The sequence below is a fragment of the Aegilops tauschii genome, chromosome 4 (genome assembly GCF_002575655.3).
Source record: "Aegilops tauschii subsp. strangulata cultivar AL8/78 chromosome 4, Aet v6.0, whole genome shotgun sequence".
NCBI classification, from domain to species: Eukaryota; Viridiplantae; Streptophyta; class Magnoliopsida; order Poales; family Poaceae; genus Aegilops; species Aegilops tauschii.
The window spans coordinates 491,075,034-491,096,131 of record NC_053038.3 but is presented as its reverse complement, the minus strand read 5'-3'; positions in this window follow the sequence as shown (position 1 = coordinate 491,096,131).

Below are 21,098 nucleotides of genomic sequence, written 5' to 3'. Positions count from 1 at the left end.
TTAGCCATGGGCCGGACTGATGGGCTGTGAAGATACGAAGACCGAAGACTGCACCTGTGTCGGGATAGGACTCACCTTGGCGTGGAAGGCAAGCTTGGCGATCAAATATGTAGATTCCTTTCTTTGTAACCGACCCTGTGTAACCCTAGATCCTCTCGGTGTCTATATAAACTGGAGGACTTAGTCCGGAGGAGAGAGACTCATCATCATAGTCATACAGGCTAGACTTCTAGGGTTTAGCCATTACGATCTCGTGGTAGATCAACTCTTGTAATACTCATATTCATCAAGATCAATCAAGCAGGAAGTAGGGTATTACCTCCATAGAGAGGGCCCGAACTTGGGTAAACATCGTGTCCCCTATCTCCTGTTACCATCGACCTTAGACGCACAGTTCCGGACCCCCTACCCGAGATCCGTCGGTTTTGACACCGACATGGATCTTCAAGAAGAAGACTGACGCTGACGGTAATGTTACTGCCTACAAAGCTCGACTTGTTGTGAAAGGTTTTCGACAAGTTCAAGGAGTTGACTACGATGAGACTTTCTCACCCGTAGCGATGCTTAAGTCCGTCCGAATCATGTTAGCAATTGCCGCATTTTATGATTATGAAATTTGGCAAATGGATGTAAACACTGCATTCCTGAATGGATTTCTCGAAGAAGAGTTGTATATGATGCAACCTGAAGGTTTTATCGACCCAAAGGATGCTAACAAAGTGTGCAAGCTTCAGCGATCCATCTATGGACCGGTGCAAGCATCTCAGAGTTGGAATAAACGTTTTGATAGTGTAATCAAAGCATATGGTTTTATACAGACTTTTGGAGAAGCCTGTATTTACAAGAAAGTGAGTGGGAGCTCTGTAGCATTTCTAATATTATATGTGGACGACATATTGTTGATTGGAAATGATATAGAATTTCTGGATAGCATAAAAGGATACTTGAATAAGAGTTTTTCAAAGAAAGACCTCGGTGAAGCTGCTTACATATTGAGCATCAAGATCTATAGAGATAGATCAAGACGCTTGATAAGTTTTTTCAATGAGTACATACCTTGACAAGATTTTGAAGTAGTTCAAAATGGAACAGCCAAAGAAAGAGTTCTTGCCTGTGTTGCAAGGTGTGAGGTTGAGTAAGACTCAAAGCCCGACCACGACAGAAGATAGAGAGAGAATGAAAGTCATTCCCTATGCCTCAGCCATAGGTTCTATAAAGTATGTCATGCTGTGTACCAGACCTATTGTATACCCTACACTGAGTTTGGCAAGGGAGTACAATAGTGATCTAGGAGTAGATCACTGGACAGCAGTTAAAATTATCCTTAATGGAATAAGGATATGTTTCTCGATTATGGAGGTGACAAAAGGTTCGTCGTAAAGGGTTACGTCGATGCAAGTTTTGACACTGATCCAGATGACTCTAAGTCTCAATCTGGATACATATTGAAATTGGAGCAATTAGCTAGAGTAGCTCCGTGCAGAGCATTGTTGACATAGAAATTTGCAAAATACATACAGATCTGAATATGGCAGACCCGTTGACTAAACTTCTCTCACAAGCAAAACATGATCACACCTTAGTACTATTTGGGTGTTAATCACATGGCGATGTGAACTAGATTACTGACTCTAGTAAACCCTTTGAGTGTTGGCCACATGGCGATGTGAACTATGGATATTAATCACATGGTGATGTGAACTATTGATGTTAAATCACATGGCGTTGTGAACTAGATTATTGACTCTAGTGCAAGTGGGAGACTGAAGGAAATATGCCCTAGAGGCAATAATAAAGTTGTTATTTATATTTCCTTATATCATGATAAATGTTTATTATTCATGCTAGAATTGTATTAACCGGAAACTTAGTACATGTGTGAATACATAGACAAACAGAGTGTCACTAGTATGCCTCTACTTGACTAGCTCGTTGAATCAAAGATGGTTAAGTTTCCTAGCCATAGACATGAGTTGTCATTTAAACGGGATCACATCATTGGGAGAATGATGTGATTGACTTGACCCATTCCGTTAGCTTAGCATTTGATCGTTTAGTATATTACTATTGCTTTCTTCATGACTTATACATGTTCCTATGACTATGAGATTATGCAACTCCCGAATACCGGAGGAACACTTTGTGTGCTACCAAACGTCACAACGTGACTGGGTGATTATAAAGGTGCTCTACAGGTGTCTCCGATGGTACTTGTTGAGTTGGCATAGATCGAGATTAGGATTTGTCACTCCGATTGTCGGAGAGGTATCTCTGGGCCCTCTCGGTAATGCACATCACTATAAGCCTTGCCAGCATTGTAACTAATGAGTTAGTTGCGGGATGATGCATTACGGAGCGAGTAAAGAGACTTGCCGGTAACGAGATTGAACTGGGTATTGAGATACCGACGATCGAATCTCGGGCAAGTAAACATACCGATGACAAAGGGAACAACGTATGTTGTTATGCGGTTTGACCGATAAAAATCTTCGTAGAATATGTGGGAGCCAACATGAGCATCCAGGTTCCGCTATTGGTTATTGATCGGAAACGTGTCTCGGTCATGTCTACATAGTTCTCGAACCCGTAGGGTCCGCACGCTTAACGTTCGGTGACGATCGGTATTATGAGTTTATGTGTTTTGATGTACCGAAGGTAGTTCGGAGTCCCGGATGAGATCAGGGACATGACGAGGAGTCTCGAAATGGTCGAGACGTAAAGATTGATATATTGGACGACTATATTCGGACATCGGAAAGGTTCTGAGTGATCCGGGTATTTTTCGGAGTACCGGGGGAGTTACGGGAATACGGGAGTACATATGGGCCTTAGTGGGCTTTAAGGGAAAAAGAGGCGAAGCCACGAGGGCTGGCCGCGCGCCCCCCATGGGCCTAGTCCGAATTTGACTAGGGGGGGGGGGGGGGGGTTGCGCCCCCTCTTTCCTTCTCCTCCCCCTCTCCTTCCTTTCCCCTCCTAGTAGGACTAGGAAAGGAGGAATCCTACTCCTACTAAGAGGAGGATTCCTCCTCCCCTTAGCGCGCCTAGAGAGGCCGGCCGGCCTCCCCTCCCTCCTTTATATACGGGGGCAGGGGGCACCCCAAGACACACAAGTTGATTGTTCCAAGCCGTGTGCGGTGCCCCCTCCACCATAATCCACCTCGATCATATTGTAGCGGTGCTTAGGCGAAGCCCTGCGTCAGTAGCAACATCATCACCGTCATCACGCCGTCGTGATGACGGAACTCTCCCGCGAAGCTCTGCTGGATCAGAGTTCATGGGACGTCATCGAGCTGAACATGTGCTGAACACGGAGGTGTCGTACGTTCGGTACTGAGGATCGGTCGATCGTGAAGACGTACGACTACATCAACCACATTGTCATAACGCTTCCGCTTTCGGTCTACGAGGGTACGTAGACAACACTCTCCTCTCTCGTTGCTATGCATCACCATGATCTTGCGTGTGCGTAGGAATTTTTTTGAAATTACTACGTTCCCCAACAGGTGGTGCCCATGGATGCCATAACATCCTCGAAGGCGTCGACGTGATGCTTCCTCTACGAGGGACAACTCTAGGGGAAAACCCCAGGAGGATCGGTACTTGGTGGCGTTGGCGTCGTTTCCCTCTTGAAGGCATCGATTGTGTAGTTTGATCCAGTCAGAGGGACCAGTGGATCAGTTGGAAGATTGGGTGGCACAATTTCTTATGTGGCGACGACAACAATGACAAGTGGTGCTCGGTTCATGTCATGGTTTGGCAGTCGGCTTTTCCGATGTGTCCACTTGTCTCCAACCCTTGTTTTGTTGCTTTGGAGTCGGAGCTGCTATGGCGAGGTCCCAGCGGCGACGATGACGGGGGATTCACGTTTGGCTATGGGGATCATGTGCGGCACAATCTCTGCATATTTGCCCCTCGTTGCTTGTCTTTGAAATTGAAGTTGTCTCGCCACTCGTGCATGGACTTCGATAGTTGTTTCGGTGGCAACCTTGTGGGTTGTTCGGTGCAGCGAAGTCGGAGTTGCTTGCTCGGGGAATGTGACGATGTTTACTCTTGTGGGAAGCCTCGACGGTGGTATTCCTCTCGATGACGTGTATGGGGTACATGTGAGTAGCCAGACCAGCTGTGGTGCCCCGTGTTGTGAGGACATGTTGTGATGGTTTTTTGCTAATTAACCGTGAAATTCACTTCTTCCTAAGTAATGGATAAAGCCCTAATGGTTCCAGTTTTAAAAATACTAACTTCATCAAATTACTCCATATCTTGTTTTCACTGTCACGTTTTCTATCACAGTAGGGTTTATTGGGACACAACAAAACCGATTTCATGTCTACAAGGAAGTACATTCATTTATATGATGAATAATGGATCTTGTAGATCAGTTAATAAAAAAAATGATACATCTTTTTATATACCAGGAGGCCCCATTGGCCCAATTTTATACTCAAATCGTCATACAATTTGTTATCCATCAAAGACAAAGTTTGCTTTATATTGCCCTTTTATCTTATTTTATTCAGAATGCCATCATGATGGTTTATATTTATTTAGGGAATATAGGTACATTGTCTGATACAGCTAGAAACTAGGAGTGTCTACTTTGCACAGAATCGTTTTTTGTTTTGTTTTATTTTTTTCTTAGGTTTTCTCACTTTGTTTCTTTTCTATTTCGTGTATTGCACCATCTGTGTATGTGTACCGCGCATGGAGTACATTTGCGTAGCACACAAAATACATGTTGTACCGCGCGCGAAGCACAAGTTACGCCGCACAGGAAGTACAGATTGTGTCTGGGAGACTGGGAGTACAGATTGCAGAACACGTGAAGCACAAGTTGCACCGAAGAGTATACATTGAACTAGGTGGGAGGAGAATACATATTGTACTATGTGTGGAGCACATATATAGTTGCCCAACGCAAGAAGCACAAGTTGTACCACATGAGAGTACACTATCATGTAAAATACATGTGCGTTGCTGCGGGAAGCACAAGTCTGTTATCTTTCGGAGTACAAGTTGCGTCTGAAAAAAGTTGGTTCAAATCTATATGTATAGGGTCTTGTTTTGTACATCTCAACGCGATGAGCACACTGATGAAAACGGTTCGTAACTGAGACACGTGGTTTGAGAGATATTTTCATTTACAATTTAGATCTCATAAAAAACACTTAAAAATCATCCCTACCCACCAAAGCTCTTTTTTTTTGCAAAGAAAACTTTCGATCTATTCATCAACTAACAAGGTAGTACACTTAAAAATCACCCCTACCCACCAAAACTCTATCATGGTGATTAGTGATTACTTCTTAATTGTGGAAAACTTTATTAGACTGTAAGGCATATGCAACTCTCGGCCGTACCATTATTGTAACAATAGTGCCATATTGGGTTTGTTCGAATCCAACATACTATGCTCATGTATGCATCGTCATTTTAGATAAAAAAAGATAAGCCATAGTTTTTTTTTTTTGAGACAAAGATAAGCCATAGTTTTTTTCTTTTTGAGACAAAGATAAGCCATAGCTAAAACCAAATGTCCTGCTAGTTTTATGTAACCGGATGTATGTTGCTATTTTGTTTTGGTTATCCAGAATAGGCCCATGCAGAATAATCAACACACTATTGGTGCAATCTTCTAGTCCGGCGATACATATGCGTGGCGTGTCAGCTTCCTTTTCAGAAAAGGCATGGGCGGTTATAGTGGTGACGTGTCTGCTTAGCTGCTACTCCTAGCTAGTTCTACTACTGGAGTCTGGATCACCTCCAGTGCATCACATTATCTTGTCGGACAGTTAATTAGAAGATTTTGAGATTTTTTTCGATCTTCCACCGGTTTGAAGAGTACGCTGAAGTAAAGCAGACAAAATGTGTGTAAAGGTGGCCAGCAACATGCGGAGTACGTAGTTAAACAAGAATTTTCTTTCTGTTGCTTGGTAAATCGTTTGGAGATCTTTTCTTGGACCGGGTTGAAGAGTAGGCTGAAGAAATCAATCAGGCAGACGAAAAGGTGCTTGCGATCGAGAGAATTTCCTACGTAAAGCTGGCCCCTGCCCCCTGGAAGTCGTAGTGCCAAGGAAGTTATGGGAAACTGTACCCGACAGATACGGGGCACCGGGCGATCGAGCATGTGACGAGGATTTGTGCCACTGATTCCAAACCTTATCATCTGGCTGTACCATTCGTTCAGACATCCCCGCCGGAATTAGCCAAAACTTACTGCGGCTGATGATGGTTTCGCTCGTGCACGGTGCACCTTCTTCGCTAATCAATTGCTCTATATAGATAGGCTGGATTATTTATTCACAGATCACCTGAACCAGTCACACCATTGTCTCATATAGTCTTATCATGCGAATCCCTTTTGACACCACGATTTCGTCTTTCTCACCGCTGCTAGCTAGCTAGACTTTCTCATCCGCTACGGGTTTACGACGATGGAGGGCGACGCGGTGCAGCCGGCAGCAGTCAAATCCAGCAGCTGAAAAGGCGGCCATCGCGAGTGCGGGCCTGGCCCGGCTGCGCCTGCGCCTGCGCGTAGCTCCACCGGCCGCCACCCGCTCGGTCACGGCTTTTCACGACCGCTCGACCGGCCGTCGCGCACGGGCGTCGCAGTTTTCTTTCCCCGTGGTCTGCGTGAGCTCCACGCACGCCCCAGCGGTGCCCGCCCGTCCGTGCACGTCGTCCATCTCCGGCAGCCTCTGGGTTTCTCTTCCAATCCGTAGTTGGGATTCAGAGCAACTCCAACGCGACGACCCATTTCGTCCGCGCGCGTCCATTTGAGGTCGGCGCGCATACAAAAGTTGGCTCAACGTGCTGACTCAAATGGACGCGCATCCGTTTTTTCGTCCGTCTACCGACCCATTCTCGGTCTAATTTCGAGGCTAATTTGCGTCGGCGCGGACAAAAGACGGACGCGCGCCGGACGCCAACTATTCCCCGGTGGCAAAGCCTCCATCATTTCCCTCCATTTTTCCAAAAAAACCCCGCCCGCGCCGCTCGCCATGGACGACGACCTCGATGCCGCCGCCGGCCTCGCCTCCCTCGACTTGTCCGGCATTACGGTCGTCCCCTCCGGCAAAGGCAAACCCCGCGCCCCCCGCAAGACCGCCACCTTGCCCAAGAAGAAAAGCAGCTCACGCCCGAGGAGCGGGCCGCTGAGCCGGCAAAGAGAAAGTGTCGGAGGCACGCAGCGGACGCGAGGGACAAAGCAGTGACCGCCGCCACGGCCATAGCCGCCGCCACGCAGCAGGAGGACACCGCCGCCCGCGTCGTGGCGGCAATGAGGGAGGCGCTGATCTACCTAGGGTTAAACCCTGGCCAGCACGGACTCGTCAACGCTGTCGTGGCCGTGGCCAGCACCGGCTCGTCCACGTTTCCTCGGATGGTGCTCCCAGAGTCGCCTCGCGCGTCGGTGACTTACCTGATTCCCGGCTTCCACGCCTACCCGCAAGCCTCCCGCCTCTCCATGGAATGCTCGCCGGAGGTGAGCGTGGTGGCGCCTTCCACGCCCGCGCCCATTGACCTCAACGCCACACCGGTGGCCGGTGCCTCGTCATCCGGAGGGGCGAGGAAATGCGCGCAGCAGATGCCAGCCGACGTGCTCCCGGGCGCCCGCAACCTGTTCGACGGAATGCCGGCGGCCGGCGACGACGAGACGGCCAACCGTTTCATGCAGAGCATTTATCATCTTCGATGGTGACACAGCGGCCGCTCGCGGTGCCGCCGCGGCTGGCTATGATCCAGAGGAGACACAAAGCCAGGACGGTCGAGGGTCGTTCACGCCGTCGACCTATGATCAAGCTGGCATGCAAGATCAGGTCGCCCTGGACCTAGACGGCTTCCCGCTTGACCATGAGTTTCCGAAGGACTACGGCCTCGAGGAAGAGGACGAGTTGGACATCAAAGTGGAGGCTTTCTTTGAGGACGAGCTTGCCGGCCAAGCCGCCGGGGAAAAGGTCGTGGTTCGAGAAGATGCAGGCCGACATGCTCAAGTTCGACGATGAGTGATCTATGACGGCAAGCGCCATCTTTTTGTATGCCGGCAAGTGCGCTAGCATGACCACGACCGCGATGGCGTGGTCGAACTCTCGCCCCTTTTTTGTGTGTTGGCATCTATGCCAGCCGCTGGCAATGCGCCAAAACGAACTGTGTGGCCTTTTTTTCGAGCTGGCATTGTATGCCAGCATAAACTTTGGGCGACGGCAATGGCCCCTGGCATGATCTACGGCCGCGGATCTTTCTTAAATTTGTGCGCGGACATGAAATGGGTAACTGATGTTGAGCGAACTGCTGGCCAAAAAAAAACTGGATGGACATCGAGCGGGCGGTCGATTCAAACGAACGAAAAACAAACAAATCACCGTCCGTTCGGATTGGCGCGTTGGAGTTGCTGCCATTACCTGCGTGTTGCCGTCAGCCGTGGTCAGGTGGTGGTGGCGGAAAAGCTAGCGGCGTACGGGTGAGAACCAAATCCGGAGGCAGAGTCAACTCGACCGATCATGCACTGCATTGACGCTGCAGCCAGCGAATCGCCCTAGCCGGGGGCAAAACTCCAGGCTAGGCTAGGCGTGGCGCCAGCCATTCGCCACTGTCGTTGCAGTAGTATTAAAACCGGATCAGTGCGGTGCCATCATCAGCTTACGAAGTTAACGACGGTACGAAATATAGCCGCCAAAACATTGCCGTCGATCGTGTCTGCCAGCGAACCTAATCTCGGGCCGGACGGGTGCCCCTGCAGTGTCACCACGACCCACAGAAGCAAGAAAAAAGAGTCACACAGGACAGGATCATGCGCGCTCTTAAGATCCAAGACCAACAGAGCGAGCATGATCACACGGGGACAGCTATGACTAGATGTGTATCCCGTCGAGCATTAGACAGCAGGCTACTGCCAGCTTTATGTCACGTACTGTACTGGATCTACCTTTAATTAGGTTTCAGCTGGCCTAACTACGGTGAACCGGTGTACGTACCCGGTCGGCCCAAAAAGCCAAGGCCACCACACGGACCGCATGCCCTACATCTATTAGTACACCTCCGATCTGAAAGGGACGAGACAGGGTAGAAGAAGCAAACCACCGAGACCAATGGCATCAGACGGTGTGTATGTATGTACACTCTCTGTTTTCCGGTCGAGCTCTCTCTGTCTCTGTCTGTTCGACGCGTCGCTCTCCGGCGGCACGGAGGAGCGTGAGGAGACAGGCGGATTTGCGAGATGGGAGCCTGACGGCCGGAGTGAGATCGGAAAACAATGGCTCACTTGCAGAGACGGCGACGCTTGGCTGCTTAGTGTGGTAAGCAGGAAGAAGCGTGGGCGGGGAAAGGGCTCTACAGACTTCGGCACTTTATCAGACAGGGACTCGGATGCAGGATAGGCACTGAAACAGCAATCTAAGCTCGACCTTGTATTTTTTTTAATGCCACGGCTCACATTTTCATTTGGTATATCTGTTGCAATCTTGGGTTGCCACAGTTTCTAATCCCATTTGCCTAACATGCTTTTGGCTATTTTACTGTCAGTTTGACCCGCTCTTGCATGTTTTCATGATAAATTTTCTACAAACTGATTATGCAGTTCAGCAACCGCAAGCTTTTATTGTGCTTTATACTCCCTCCGTCTCAAAATAAGTATCTTGAGATTAGTATAAATTTGTACTAGAGCTAGTACAAAGTCGAGACACTTATTTTAGGACGGAGGGAGTATAACATTGCAGCCCAAGTGGCGGCCATTTTCCAAATGCTAACAAAAGCTATGGTGTTCTTTTTCATTATTCCGAGAAAGGTAAACTATATATTCTTGAGCAATGTTAGTCTTATCAGCAAGCGACCAAAAATCCAGGAGGACAATGCCATTTCACCAATTTATTGATCTTAGGCCTTTTGAGTTAACAATTGGTTTTCTTTTTCTTGAGCAAATTTTATGGGTTAAAACGCACAAAAAGCTATGTTTAGGATGTTTCCTATTTGTCACTCTGTGCAACATTATGTCGAGCAATCACACAGGAAACAGAGCAAACGACCCTAGTGGTCTCACCCCTTTATCCCTAGCCAGAGTACCATAACGTTCCGGGTTTCTTTCTATTATTTCCTTTTACAGATTTTTCCAGTTTTTCGAAATCTTTTCACTATTTTTCCTTTAAAAAATGTTAGTATCTAAAAATGTACATGTTTCTCAAAAATAAAAATGAAATTTTCTAAAAATATATAGATATAAAAAATAGTCAATGATTACCAAAAAATGTTCGCAATTTTTTTTATTTTTCACTTTAAAAAACATTTCCAACTTTTTGTATAATTGTAATAAAAAATAAAATCATGTGTTTTTAAAACCAAAATAAAAATGCCATAAAACCAACAAAACGGACATACGCTAGAAAAGATGAACATGGAAAAATCGCCTGTACGCTAGTTCCTATTGCTAGCGTCAAAAAGGCCGGTTCGAGCCCCTGTGAGAATGAATGAAGCTTCAAATAGGACACGACAGCCATGTCTCACTTATTGCGAGAAATAAGCTTATGTCTGGGCCGACACAATAGGAGTTACACTGGAGCGGTTTTGAGAAGATTCAATGAGCTGTCACAGTTAGTTTTAGAAACCCTCTCCTTGGTTTTGTATATATTTTTATACTGGTTGTCCGTGTTTTTTCATATATATTTTTTCGTTTTTTATATTTGTTTTTACTTCTCTCTTTTTTCCCCTCATTTCTTTATGCTTCTTTTTCATTCTGAAATACATGTTGAGATTTTTTTAACATGAGTCAAATTTTTGTACTCCCTCTATTCCTAAATGTAGTGCGCATAAAATTTCTTAGTATTCAAACATTGTTTAGTTTGACCAAGTTTAATGAGAAAAGTATCAACAAAAGTAATACCAATTAAATATAATATGAATATATGTTTAATGAGGCATCTAATGGTATTTACTTAATATTACATATGTAGATATTTGTCCTCTATAAATGTAGTCAAAGTAGGGGGAGTTTGACTTTTGAAATTTCCTATGCGCACTACATTTAGGAATAGAGGGAGTAGTACATATAAAAGACATTTTAATATACGTTGAACATTTTTTAAATGCACATTGAACATTTTTTAAATATATGGTGCAAATTCTATAACAAATGTATACCATTTTTGAAATACGTCATGAACATATGTTTTCAAATTTGCGCACAAACTTTAAATGTGTGACTTTTTCTAGAATTCTATGTATATATTTTTTAAATTGCGCGAACAAAACATTACATTTCCTGAACCATTTTTAATCTGATAAATATGTTTTAAACGTATGAAGTTTTTAAAAATGTTGTAATCAATGTTTACTGTAGTTTAAAGAAATTTATACTTTGCCTTAGTATTTATTAATGTGTAGTGAACAGTTTTCAAAATTAAGTAAGAAACTTTTTGAAATATATATCTATCTGTTTTTCAGAATACAAGAAAATTAAGAAAAAACCGAAATAAGGAAGAAACAAAACATACAAGAGAAATAAATGTTGGGCCGGTACACTGACCTCACTTGTGGCGAGGGAAGCTACTGTCTCTCAAAAGCGAGACGAGACCCAGATCCTATTTGTTTGACACTTAAGGCCGCGCTTGGATGTGGTGTATTCCGATACGGATGTATTTATGTTACACATGTAACTTATCGGCCATGAACAGATATCCAGCCGGAAACAAAACGACGAGCAGTGACCTGTATTTTTTACAAGCGTATTTGAGACAGAAACGGTAATCCAAACAAGGCGTAAGGCGCCCGTTGAAAGGCAAATGGTAAACACCCCCCCCCCCCCCCCCCCCCTCTTCCCCAGGACATATTTAAAAAGGGCGGGCCCAAACAAGCCCGAGCGTTAATCTCACCGTCAATCCCGGTTTTGGGAAACTGCCGAAGCTTCCGTGTGCTAGTTTTGGGAAGCTTGTCGAAGCTCCCTCCTGATTTTTTTCTTTTTTCGGATGATTTATATTTGGTGTTTTCCTATCTTTTGCTCTTTTATTTTACTTGTCCCTTTTTCCGTTTATAGATGGGTGAACTTTTTTCAAGTTCAAAAAATTTCTTCAACTCATGAAATTTCTTTCTTGAGCATTTTTCAAATTCGTAAAAAAATTCAATTGCACAAACTTTTTTCAAATCAGTGAACTATTTTGAACATGTCAACTTTTTAAATCAGTCCATTTTTTCAAAAAGAATATTGTAAATTTTCCCTCAAAATCGTGATCCTTTTCATATCTGCGAAACATGCGAACTTTTTGCAAATGCATGAACATTTTTCAAATGCGTGAAATTTTTATAAACTTGTGAACTTTTCGAGTTCGTGAACATTTTTCAAACCTGTGAACACTTTTTGAATACTGCAAACTTTTCTTTGAACTTGTGAAATGTTTTCAAAGCAATGAACTGTTTTTGAATTCATGAAATTTTTCGAGTTCACGAACTTTTTTCAAATCCGTGAAATTTATTTGAACCCTTGATTTTTTTATTTAATTCGTGAACCTTTTTTAGAAAAGTTAAAGGTCAACGGCAGGTCATGGTCAAACCAGCGACTAGGGATCAAGCGACCGTAACATGCCAAACGTTTTTTTGAGGGAACGAACCTAACCAGCTAACGACGTAGCGATGGAATCCCAGCCAGGCGAGCAGTTTTTAGGCCTCAATCTATTGGCTTCAGCTCGGCCTCCACTTGGCGATTTGGGCAGCTAAGCTTGGTTAGGCCTTGTACAATGCAAGGTGCTTAGGTGAGGTGCTTGGAGAAATAAACCAGGCTTTCTTTAAGCGCCGGTGCTTATTTGTACATGACAGACACTTAATTAGGCGTCTCTCTTATAGAAATAGGCAATGGTGCTTCAGAAAAACCTGGTTTATCTTCCTAAGCATCTAGCATTGTACAAGGCCTTAGGAGTACTCAGACGACGCCTCTTGTATGATGCCCATTGGCGTCATACAACGAGTGTGCCGCACATGGCGGAGTCACCGCCGGCCTATGTCACACTCTGACTTTTATACCACATCATTTAATTTAAATTAAGCATGAAAATTTGATCGAACAAAAACTTTTGTGCGGATTTGGCTTTGTTTGAATTTGGGTTTCTATTGCTATTTTCAAAGTGCTCTTAAATCAAATAAATTCCCAAAATCTTATACTTCATCTCCTCACTCCACAACTTTGTCCAATGATCATACCATGTGTATAGGACATAAAATTATTTTCTTACAAAATAATTTGGCCAAAAAGTATTTTCTAAATTAGGTTATCCAAGAAACCCCTGAGTTAAGGCTTGAACTACAAGTACTTAATTTAGGCAGTGAAAAATCTTTCCAAATTTATTTGAATCATATTAGCTATAGGACTCCCTAAAACCACAAAAATATTATTTTAAAAGTTATTTTGCTATTTTATTCAAAGTATTTTTCTTAAGGACAGAAATGGTCTTTAATAGGTTAAAATTATTTTATTGTTTCAAAAATATTTTAAAAAATTTAGGGAATCTCAGTGGACATATATTGTCCATATATGTGAGTTTCAACACATGGTCATGACCAAAATATTGGTCAAATCCCTCAAAAACCCTTTCTGGATATTTCACGCTTTTGAAATATTTACAAAGGAAATATTCTCCTTTAAATCCAAGAAAAATGTATCATGTCACAAAATCCATAGTTGACGATCTTTCCAAGTCTCATGTCATGGAGAACAAGATAACCCCATCAAACCCCCTCAAAGCCCTCTCTGCTGATTTCTAAGTTTGATTAACTTTGCACTATCCAGTTTGTCCAAATGTGCTCAAATTTGGTACACTTTCTTAGATTGTCTATTCTTCCATCTAGACCAAGTGGTGCGTGAAGGAGAACATTGCAAGCTGGTCAAATCTATTCAAAACCATTTCTGTCCATTTCTACGGTTACAAATAATTGCATTGGCAAGTTTCTCCATTTGAGCTAAGATTTTTAAAGCAAGCCTATTTGGACTTGAGACACATTACAGTTAATTTCAGATCAATTGATTTCCTCTAAATAGCCCAAACCCAGCACAAACACCTTCTGCCATATTTTTGTGATCAATTATTGAAGCCCCAAATGGATTCTTCTTGAGCCAAATTTTTTATCAAGACTCTCCCTAGTCACCTTCTACCTTCAATAAGTTTTGCATGACCATGGCTTAATTATTGGGTGGGCGGGGGGTGAAAGACCCATTTTTCTTCTCTGGACTCCCTCTCTACCCTAGAGGCATCCCAGAGCATCCAAGGCTTCCCCCTCCTTATTTACCCTCCTCTAGAACCCCTAGACACAAAAGGACACGCTCATGGCACTTAAACAATGCCAGTGCATGCAGAGCTCGCGCTCTGGAGCACGCTACAGTGCACTCCCACACTGTAGCACGCCCATTCCGAGGCTCCCCGTCGACCTTGGGCGCCAGGATCATGCCCCCGAGACCGCCTCGACGTCCTCCACACACCACGTTGTAGGGCCCCTCCTCGCTCACGCTCATCTTCCCTAGTCGAGCTCACCCAAGCGCCGCCCGAGCTGGCCAGTCGCTGCACACGCGCAGGACCCCTCTCAACCTCGCCCCGCTCGCCCTCTCCTTCTCCTTGGACCCAGACCGCGCCCACAAACACCGCAGGCACGCCCTGGAGCGGCCCTGTGGCCTCTGGCGTCGCCTAGGTCGTGGCCGTGGACGCCGTCCACGATGCACCCCCGCCCCGCCATATAAAGCCTCCCCGGGCGTCCCTCCGGACGCCATCTGGTCTCTCTCCCTCCCGTACACCTCGTGGACTAACTCCCTCCCTCTCTCTCTCTCTCTCTCTCTCTCTCTCTCTCTATATATATATATATATATATATATATATATCCATGGCCGGAGCCTTGCTGTCGGCCTCCGCCTAAATTCGCACCCACCACTCCTCCTCCTCCCCTCTAGACCCCACCAGAGCACCTCCAAACATCACCGCGGGCTTCCCCGCGCTCCTTTCTCTCCTCCCTATGGCCATAGCGCCGTGTTCATCTTCGCCATCGCCGGCCTCAGCTGCACCCGAAGCTTCTCCCCTTCCCAGGCTCCTCCACGGGAGCGAAGCACATGGATGGGCACGCTTCCTCGCGCTGAGCTCACCGGAGCAAAGAGCGTCACCGGGGACCGCCTGGGTCGCCGGCACGAGCAGCGGCCGAGCTCCCCTGCCTCTGCTCTATTCGAGCGAGAGGAGGTAGACGAGCCTGCCAGCGGGGCCCACCTGTTAGCGGGCCAGCTATCGTAAGTGGAGGCGGGTCGGGCGAGTCCCGCGTCTCCACTGCGAAGGCGCATTCCGGGGAATCCGCCTTCGATGTTGACAGCACCGCGCGTGGCTGAGCTGTTGGGCCGGCCAAGCAGATATTTTGAGCCCAATGCTGGAGCTGGCCATTTTGGCCCGACTGGTAAAGGCCCCTTTTTTCTTTTTCCTTTTCCCAAAAATTTCAAACATTTACCCAACAGTCATTTGAAATCCAAAATTGATGATTCAAAATCCTAGAGACTCCAAAAATCATGCTCTATTTAATAGGCTATAGTGAACATTTTTACTATGCTTAGTTTCCACTGGATCTGTTGACTATGTCATTTATTCACATAAGTCAACTTCCGAAATTCATATGCTATTCATTTCAACTCCAAATCCAGTAAAACCAATTTCTAAATGTTTCTAAAATCATTCGTTGTTTAATGAGTATATTTTCGCATTTTACTAAAATATATTGCTGTAAACGTCTTGCAGATTCATTATTTCCTTGATTCCACCTTATTGGAATGTTCGAAAATCCTCATTGATCCAAATCCAGTAGAATCACTTTGGTTATTTTTCATATAACCACAGATGTCCTATAAAAGTTGAATTCATTTTTTAGAGCACTTTTTCTTCGTTTTTGTGTTGCTTATTGTGATTGCTTTCGACGTTAGTTGACGAAGTGCTTGGAGAAGAATCAGAGGACTTGAAGACTTTGAAGATCAAGCCAACCAAGGCAAGCAGCCCTTTGACCATGATGAACCCCTTTTACATCATTATTGCATTTTCCGTTGTTGCACCAGATGCATGATATTTTGAGTGGCAACCTTGCCAGGCTTGCCTCCGTTGGTTATTCCGTTGATACTTGCATTATTCATGACTCCGTTCTTGCTGAGAGTTGTGTTGGTGGGAAGTAGATAGATGTTGTAGTATCGTGGCTATGCAAAATTGAGCAGGGTTATGCATGGAAGAGAAACAAGTACATCGGGTGACACTAATGCCCTTGGGAGATGATGATGAGCTAGGTCACTACTTGGTGAAGAAGTGGCGTACCAAGGCAAGTGAGTGTGTTGTTTTTCAAAAACGGATTAGATTTAAGATTTGTCAACCGTCCCAACCATACATGTACAACCACTCTACCCCTTATGGGACGGGGCGTTATTAATTACCTTGTCTGATACTGGTATGGTGCCCACATTACTAGTGGCGGGAGTGACATGTGTTCACTCTCGAGATGGGGTCGTCCTTGGATAGGCGGCAATGACTATTTTTACAGGGCACTAGACACACCGTTGGCCCCTTTGTGTAAATGTGACGTTGAAATAGGTCGAGTCCCAAGATCTTTTATGATAATAACACGAAGGCTGGGTACCAACGAGTGGACTCTATGTTGGTGTCGCCTAGGGAAAGATAGTGACCGGGTGCTTACCTCAGGTATGTCATGTACGGCGAGTCGTGGATGACACGAAAGCTCCCCGGATCTTGTGGGTAAAGTGTACAGCCTCTGCAGAGTGTAAAATTATTCGAATAGCCGTGTCCACGGTCAAAGACAGTTGGGCGGTGCTGCTTAAACTATGTACGGATTTTACAAAAGTGTGGGTGAGAAATATTATGATGAGATTCGCGAGGAAGTCACGATGAGCTTGAAACTGAGTTGTTCATAACTCTTTCTCAATGTTGATGTCTGTAACCTCTTGATACTTGTTGCAAACGCATTCATGGTTCTAGTAAGCATTGATCATTCTTGCATGAGAAAAACTAGCTTTCCACAAAATGCCAACTTAGAAATAGAGCCTTGTATATCACTAGTAGAAAACAGAGCTTTGGTTCAGGCCTGGCCAGCCCATTAGTCCCGGTTCAGTCACGAACCGGGACCCATGGGGGCATACGTCCCGGTTTGTGCGCCCAGGGGGGCGGTCGGGCCTCGTGGGGCATTGGTCCCGGTTCGTCTGGACCCTTTTGTCCCGGTTTCAGCCACGAACCGGGACCAATGGGCCTCGCTCCTGGCCCACATCCATTGGCCCCGGTTCATGGCTGGAACCGGGATCAAAGGGTGGTCTTTAGTGGCGGTTCCAGCCACGAACCGGGACCAATGAGGTGGCTATATATACCCCTCGCCCGCGAGCAGAGCACTCTACTGCTCTGTTTTTTTCTGGCCGGCGAGGGGAGGGCTTTGTGGTGCTCTAGCTCACCTCCTATGCACATGAGGTGTTTGATGAAATGCCTGAGCCACACTACTTAAGCTTTCTCCTCTCCAAACTCGACCTCCAAGCTCCATTTTCCTCAAGATTTGTGTAGGTTTAGCGGTCTGTCACGTCCCGTCCCCGTCTTCACCGCCGTCGATCGCCCGCGCTGATCCTTCCGGCGGCACCACCGTGGTGAGCCTCTTGTTCTTATCTTCTTTCTAAAAGAAAAAAATTCTTACTTGTATGATTAGATAGATACTTGTCTAATTTTCTTACTTTTATTATTGCTTGTTATTATATAGTGCGATGGTTTTGGTATCCGCCCCCGTCGGCCCTCATCCTGTCTATGATTCGGATGTGGTATATATTATCTTTTATAACTATTTGGTTCATTTATTGTTTATGACAATTATGCCGACCAACGTGACATATATTTTATTTATGTAGGAGGTATGTGAACCGGAAATTCCAACCGACCCTATTGTCGAGAGGTTAAATTTAGTCGAAGAAGAAAACAATTACTTGAAGGAAAAAATAAAAAAAGTTGAGGAGGAGAAGATGATATTGGAGTTGCATGTTGCGGATGTCATCGATGATCACAAGATCAAGATGGATGCAATGCGCTTGAAGATTAGAAAGATTAGAAAATTGCCATTCGTACCGAGGCTTGGTATCATTATACCGTTGGATCAATTGTTACCTTGGTTGCGATTATGATCGCATTTGTTGTTGCATTGAAATGTTTTACATAGTTTCAATGTATGGTTTAATTAGATGCTCTGGAGAGCTATATGTTGTTCAATGAGAACTATGTATGTACTTTGGTTTTAATGTGATGATGAACTTCTATTAATTTGGTCATATGGGAACTTGACTATGGACATGATTTTAAGGTCCCTTCAAAGTTAAGGCTGACCCAAGCACCCTGTTAAACGATGAAGATTATCCATGGTTACGGCGCAATAAGCAAAGGGAACAAGCGAAGAAAAAGTGAAGACAGATGAAGTCAGAAAGGGTTGAAAATTGATGATGTGGCTTTGAATGGTTCATTTTTGAACACACTAAAAGTTTGGAGTTCAAATAAGTTTAAAAAAAATCCCTTTGTAACAGACAAGTTTTCGTCCGAAACCCTGATACTTCGAAAGAGATTGTCCATTTTGTACACGAAGTGCATCCAGTTTTTGCCGTAACCCTCTCAACTTTTTAGCACATGCTATGTGGGTGAAATGATTATATCATGCCAATTTTCAACCTCTTCAGAGTTCATTTGAAGTGCTTTTCAATTTCAGGGTCATTTAGCTCAAAAAAATCAGTAAATGCATGAAAAATAACAGATGAAGTCAGAAAGGGTTGAAAGTTGATGCTTTGGCTTTGAATGGTGCATTTTGAACACACAAAAAGTATGGAGTTCAAATAAGTTCAAAAAAATGAAATCCCTTTGTGACAGACGAGTTTCCGTATGAAACTCTGATACTTTGAAAGAGATTGTCCGTTTTGTACACGAAGTGCATCCAGTTTTTGCCGTAACCCTCTCAAATTTTTAGCACATGCTATGTGGGTGAAATGATGATACCATGCCAACTTTCAACCTTTTCAGAATTCATTTGAAGTGCTTTTCAATTTCAGGGTCATATAGCTCAAAAAAATCAGTAAATGCATGAAAATAACAAATGAAGTCAGAAAGGGTTGAAAATGATGATGTGGCTTTGAATGGTGCATTTTGAACACACAAAAGTCTGGAGTTCAAATAAATTCAAAAAAATGAAATCCCTTTGTAACAGTTGAGTTTTCGTTCGAAACCCAGATACTTCGAAAGAGATTGCCCGTTTTGTACACGAAGTGCATCCAGTTTTTGCCGTAACCCTCTCTACTCTTTAGCACATGCTATGTGGGTGAAATGATGATACCATGCCAACTTTCAACCTTTTCAGAGTTCATTTGTAGTGCTTTACAATTTCAGGGTCATTTAGCGCAAAAAGAATGAACTAATAGCAAAAAAGAATGAACTTAAAATAATCAATTAAAATATTCTGTTATGATGAACTAAAACAAAACTATAATATTCTTCAATAGCAAAAAGAATCAACTAAAAAGCTTTTATAAAACTCTAATAGCAAATGGAATCAACTAAAAAGCTTTTATAAACCTCTAGTATTTTTTAAACTAAAATTATATAAAATTTATGCAACTAAAATTATCAAAGTATTTTCTGTTCAAAACATTAATGGCAAAAAGAATTTTCATAAAGAATTTTTTTGTTACAAACTTTAATAGCAAACTAAAATAACAAAATCTATGCTTGATTAAAACAGACATTTCAAATAACCTAAAAATTACCAAATTTAATATAATGATAAAACACAATAATATTAAATAGCAGGAAAAAGAATCACTCAAAAATATATTTTTATAGTAAAGTTATTCACAAACTAGTGATTCACACAAATTTAAAAGAATTCAAATTTAAACTATTCAAATTTGAAAATTAATGGCACTATCAGAATGTCTATAATTTTTGTGACCTAACAGCAAAAAGAATCACTGGAAAACTGCAAAAAAAGAAATAAAGAAAAAAAACAAAAAGAAAACAGAAAAAACTACCACCTACTGGGCCACCACGGCCTGAATACGACTAGTAACCCAACTAGTTGGGCCAGGATTCAGGCCCGCAGAAGGCCCAGCAGGCCCACAGGCATAGCAGTGTGAGATTAGGCCCATAGGCCTACAGTTCAGAGGAGTTCAATAGGGATGAGGCACTCGAGCTTATAAACCGGTGCGGGGCGCTCCCAACTAGCGAGGTGGGACTAAACTCCCATCACCACGGCGCTGTACCCTCGGTTGGTGGCACCAACCGGGGCTAAAGGGAGGCATTGGTCCTGGTTTGTGCCACGAACCGGGACCAATGATCTGGGTATATAAGTAGCACTTGAGAATTTTCAGAACCGCCCATCCCCACTTCGATCTCTCCTCCTTCTCTCCCCCCGACGGCGGCGAATCCATCCACGACGTCGGCAGGCTGCCCGAGCTAGCCGACGCCCTCACCGTGCCCTGCCCCCGATGTTGCCGCTCCTCGCGCCCCTCTGCCCTGACCCGACGCGTCGACGCGCCACCACGCCCCTTGCCCTGTACGCCTCCTCGTCGCCGTCGCCGCGCCCCTGACCTGCCTCGTCGTCGCCGCCCCCTGTGCGCTCGCCGCCCCCGAGTGTATATACATGTTCTTTGATTGTGCGATAGATGATGATGATGATTTTTCTGTAGTAATTAACTTGGTCAATATTTTGTCTTTATAATTTATTTAGAGTTCATTTTGATGTTCATTGTGATGTTCATTGTGATGTGAAAACTTGGTCAATATGTATATAGATGAATTTTCCTAAGTTTAGATGCATTTTCCTAATTAAGTTTAGATGTGTAGTTATATTAATTTAGATGTGTAGTTTAGATGTGTACTTAATTTAGATGTTGTAATTTTTTCTGTTGTAATTTTGTTCATAGAGTTTTTTAGTAAGTGTTTAATAGAATTAGTTAGAAAATTAATAGAACTAGTTAAACTAGTTTATTTTTAGTAAGTACTACTTTATTTTATTTATAATAAGTGCTTAGGTGAACTAGTTGAAGTAATAAAACTAGTTTAGTTTTAGTAAGAAAATTTAGGTATATGAGATTTGATGAT